Raw genomic sequence first — 5,801 nt, 5'->3', positions numbered from 1 at the left:
CAGTATGACACACTTGTTGAATGTCAAAATACAAATAACAATGTTAACTCTACCACCGGTTCCAAAAAAAGCCACAGTCCTGAGAAGAACCGGCGAAACAAACTCAGCGGGCTTTTTTTTTCTTTTTGTTTTTTCTCAAATATATTCTTTTTTTTAAATAAATAGAAATATTCACAATAAAAGAAAAAACAAGTCTAAAAAAATTAGATTAGATTACTCGTTACTGTTATTTTAATAAATATTGTAATTTAGTTTTGAAATACATATTATGTAGTTTTCAGCTTTGGCTGACCGCAAAATATTAAGCAATATGTATAAAAAACTCTCAGATAATTTTCAGAAAATACTGAGATAATCACAGTGACAGCCTAATTCACATTACACGAAGTGATCTTGCAACAAACAAAAAAAAAATTTGAGGAGATGCTTAGATTTAACAAATAGGTTTTGGGACTATAAGCAATGCATGTTTTATTTTACGATTGCTGGTATGAAAGCATATTTTTTTCCATCGTAGGTTTTAAGCTATTGCATAGCTTTTATCGCGGGTCTTGAGCGCGGCGACCGAATCATGAAATTCCGTAACGAAAAAATCTAACACATTCAACACATTCACACGTTGCGCTTGTGTGGTGTTTGTGAATAAGCGCGTGGCGTGACGTCACACTGCATGCGCATCATGAAAACTGCACATCTGTCTCTCGCGCGGTCTAGCTTATGAGTGTGAAAGGGACAGTTAAGGTTTTGCTTTTATTAATGTTTAATATAGCGTGGTCTTGTTTTATTATTGTTTTAATATTAAATTATCATTGTCTAATTATAATTGCATAAGTTGATAAAAAATGCTATGTAATAGCTTTACCGCGGCAGCTCCCCAGTGCCACACGTTTTTTTTTCTTCTTATGGTATCGACCTGTAAATATGTAAAACTTCAATCATCATTTAAAAACTGTATAAAAAATCTGAATATTAACCACGTCAATGTTTACAAAGCTTTATATTGACGCTTATAGAATGACTGGAGTTTCGTCTTTTATTTTTATTGTTTTGATGGGTGGACAAGCTCACAGCCCACCGGATGTTAAGCGGTTACTGGAGCATATAGATATCTATACCGTAAATGCGCCACCCACCTTGAGATATAGGTTTTAAGGTCTCAAGTATAGTTACAACGGCTGCCCCACCCTTCAAACCGAAACGCATTACTGCTTCACGGCAGAAAATAGGCAAGGTGGTGGTACCTACCCGTGCGGACTCACAAGAGGTCCTACCACCAGTAATTACGCAAATTATAATTTTGTGGGTTTGATTTTTATTACACGATGTTATTCCTTCACCGTGGAAGTCAATCGTGAACATTTGTTGAGTACATATTTCATTAGAAAAATTGGTACCCGCCTGAGATTCGAACATCGGTGCATCGCTCAACACGAATGCATCGGACGTCTTATCCACGACGACTTCGTGCATCGTCATCTGCAACTTAATAGACTTTGGTATAAAACAATAAAATGGATGCCACATAGCCGATCCATTAGGAATGGAGTATTACTAGATATTGCAATCGCACAAAGAAGCTCGTGTACTGGCTGCGTTCACACAGGCATGCTAGCAAATTTGATGTATGTCACTGATCTTTTCAATTTTAAACTTAGCATTACAAGACATTACATATGTATGTATAAACTTTTTCGGTAAGCAAACTTTTGAATTCGACGATTTTTACTTTACAGATATGTACGATGGTCGTACCCAAAGTTTAAGCACGTCAAGGTCACCCTTGACCAAACGACTGTAATAATATATTACTATAATAAATAACGAATAAGACGAAACCATTCTTGCAAATAAAGTTAAAAAGAAATGCCGTTCTTATAATTTTATTTTAAATTGCATTTTTTTTTATTGCTTAAGATGGGTGGACGAGCTCACGGCCCACCTGGCGTTAAGTGGTTACTGGAGCCCATAGATATAAGTTCTAAGATCTCAGAATAGTTACACCCCACTGCTGGCTGCCCCACCCTTCAAACCGAAACGCATTACTGCTTCACGGCAGAAATAGGTAGGGCGGTGGTATCTACCCGCGCGGAGACCTTACAAGAGGTCCTATCACCAGTAATTACGCAAATTATAATTTTGCGGGTTTCATTCTTATTACACGATGTCATTCCTTCCCCGTGGAAGTCACTCGTGAACATTTGTTGAGTACGTAATTCATTAGAAAAATTGGTACACGCCTGGGATTCGAACACCGCAACACCAATGCACTGGACGTCTTATCCCTTAGGCCACGACGACTTATGATCCGGCTTGATAACGTGATTTAGAAGTTTCGTTTACTGTTGTTATAGAGTTTTGTTAGAGTTATCGTAGCCATGATAATATATCGTAGCCATAATAGCATTACGACACTATAGCCGACCTATCAATCTTACCCCTGATCAGACTGACGCAGACACCGTCGACGCCCTAAGCATGTTGATGGATCCATCTGATCTACTCCTGCTGTTTTTGAACGCTACTCTAACGCTAGCAGCAACCAAAGCACTGATCACCGCCCCCCACAAAATCGTCGAAGATAAATAACCCACCGTTCTGTTTCTGTAAAGTAATCAATTTGAACAGAGCCAACATTCCAATCCCACTGGAATCTGATATCTCAAGATAGGCGCAGCATTCCTCATCTCCAACGGAGATAAAGCTTGGTATATCCAAATTTCACTTTTCACTACAAATTCAAATATACAACATGTTAATGTCGTGACCAAATTTTACGGTCTGTTAAAATTCATAGTCGTCGTCATACACAGATTCAATTTACAAAGTAATCGTTTTCTCTGTTGCGTCGCCGACGAGTTTAATTACTCGATATCTCGATCAGACAATTTAAATAGATGACTCGATGGATCGATTTAAATGGGTATCGAATTAACGCGGCCACTCGACCGCGAGAATCGAGAAAACTTCATTCACGACTGTGTTCGTTTGGTTTGGGCAATTGTTTTTATTCAACATATTTTATAAGTTATCATTTGCACTTTAAATGTGTTCTGAATACACTAATCCACTAAGTCGATGGGTCTGCCTATAATGGTAATAAATAATATAGAAAATACTTTGTACCCGTTTAAAATGTGTTTGAAGTTATTCTTTTCTAAGTCGTAAAGATACAGATAGAAATAGAAAAGGTATACGAGTTAAATTAAAGATTAATTGTTGTTTAATTAAGTATTGGATACAAGTTGCATGCATTATTAAAAAAAAACTTCGACAAAAATAACATGCCCGTAGAAAATAATTCGTGAAGAATAAATACTTTACTTCAAGGATGGATTTTATTTGATGATTGACAATGAGGCCTTATGCAAACTGTAACGATGAGTTTGATAAATTACAAGCCAAATATGTTGTGCGGTTACATGCGATACAAATTTTATTTGTAACATTACCAAAGGCAAACTTTTTTAACTACGCGTTATGTAATAATTACATATTTATGTGTGTGACCTTTGAAGTGGATTGCTATAACGTCTGCTATCGGAATACTTAACAAACGTGAGTCAAGCCATCGACCTAAATAAAATCTAACGCCCGATACTAAGAGAAAGTGATGGATAGCGGCAGAGGCAGTTATGAAATCTCACATTGCCTCCTATGTCTCAATAACAGATGATGTAAGAACGAAGTCTGCTACTGACTGATAATTAGATCGGTATTCTTTGATTGTGAGAAAATCGATATGAGAATAGAGACAATTGAACGGGGAGTCCTTTACTAGTTTAGTAGGTAGGTAGGTAGGCCGAATGCAACATTGGAGGAAGCTGGTGCAAAAACTGGACCAAGGTGGTCATGACCCTCAGTAATGAGGAAACTACAAAGAAGAAGAAGAAGAAGGTAGTAGGTTTAGTGTCACTGAACGGTTGATAAATGCAGATAATCTTGATTTATCGATAGCATACACTAGGGACGGACAATAAAACTGTAGACATTAAATATTATCGATAATATGAAAAACTTGTAAACCAAGAAGATTTACTGATACTGTACAAACCTGAACAAAAAAAAAAAAAATTTTGGCGCTTTTTTGACGTGAAATTCCGAATACTTAATTTTCGAGGTCACTGTCGGGTTGACTAATTTATTTATTTCTACGGCTCGACTGAATATCGAAGAAAATAATATATTTAAATGATAGATATTCAATAAAGTTTATTAATTAAGTAGTGTTTGTTATATATATATATAGGTATATTTAATAAAGATCGTGAAAGTTTCCGAATCCGGAACGTTTCCGAATTATATATTAATACGTGAATCAAACATTTTGTACCCCTTTTTACGAAATTGCGCGGACGGAGGAGTATGAAATTTTTCACACTTGTAGAGAATATAGAGGAGGAGTGCACAATACTATTTTTTTTTAAATAATGCATAAAAGATACATTAAATCAATAAAGAAAACATTACACACACTACATATGTATTTGACGCAACACGCATGCATACTATTTATTGTCAAACTTTTGCTCTTGAAGTCTGTTGTCAAATTGAGAATAGAATATAGTTTGTCTTTGTTAATATTTTTTATAGTTAGTCTTGGCGAAATTTGTGATTATAGAGTTAGTATAAAATACAATCTTAATAGTGTACAAACTTACAATTCCAATGAATTATAGTCGAATTTCGACTACTGTGGGGCCACTAGTTATTATAATTAAACAAAAAGGACAACACGAAACATGTCTAAACACAGCTCAAAGTGTTATTAAGCGTAAACGATCGGGTAACGCTACAATGCCGCAACTGAACATACAATTAAAAATACGGTTAACACATGCTCGAAGTTTGCTTTTCGAAATTTCTAAAAGAGCCGCCGATAGCTGGACCTGGGCTTAGACAGAGACGGTGCACTTGGGTCAATATTGTCCCCCCATCGGCTATCGCAGTTCTAGGGCTTCGAGTAACTTAAAACTTGTTGCTTTCACTATTTTTTTACTGTGCATTGTTGTTTTAATAAGTACATCGCGATTCCGATCCGATAGTAGATTCATTCGCAAAGTAGCTACTCTTGAGTTGTTAGGTCTCCTTTGGAGGTGCTCGGGTAGCTGTTAGCAAATCCCACCCCTCCTGACTGAGTCCTTGCTCGCCCACCTGCCCTGATAAACTAGCCGGGCGGCCAGTAATCTCTCAAACATAAAAAAGGTATATCGCACAGTGCTGCTGTGCCGGAAGATAAGAAGCGGTGTGACTAAATGACCCCCTCAAATGCTTTGCATGATTATGAGGAATTTTTTTGGATGAGCTTTGGTGTTTTTTTTACATTTAGGGGTCTCATATCTTCAGAAGATGCGTTTGTTTCGAAACATACTTCGATGGGCACATTTTAATGTAGGTACTAGTTATGTTAATGTAACTAGTGAAGCTGAATTTGTTAAATTTACATTAATCATGCAAATTGAACATTTTATTAGGTACGCTCAAAAATAATTTAAATATTGAATTAAAAAATACGTCATCTGCTCTGCTAAAAATAGATATAGCCCTTATCACTCGAAATGGTGTAAGAACTGTAACGATTTTTCATACATGCAACACGGTCCAAGGCAAAATTATTGTGGAATGAAGAAATTCAAATACCCTGAAAGTAAATATTACACACCTTTTTGTGCGTAGTGCCAAGATTTTTAAGCTAAACAATTACCAACAATTCAAGTAGGTGCGATTATGGTATTCATAGAGGAACTCGAAAACGGAGTAGATAAAAAATAAATAGACAAGATGATAAATAATTCCAAAAAGTA

This window comes from Bombyx mandarina, chromosome 05, assembly GCF_030267445.1.
Source record: "Bombyx mandarina strain Sakado chromosome 05, ASM3026744v2".
Taxonomy (NCBI): Eukaryota; Metazoa; Arthropoda; class Insecta; order Lepidoptera; family Bombycidae; genus Bombyx; species Bombyx mandarina.
The sequence above is the reverse complement of the archived record's forward strand: the minus strand, read 5'-3'. Positions refer to the sequence as shown.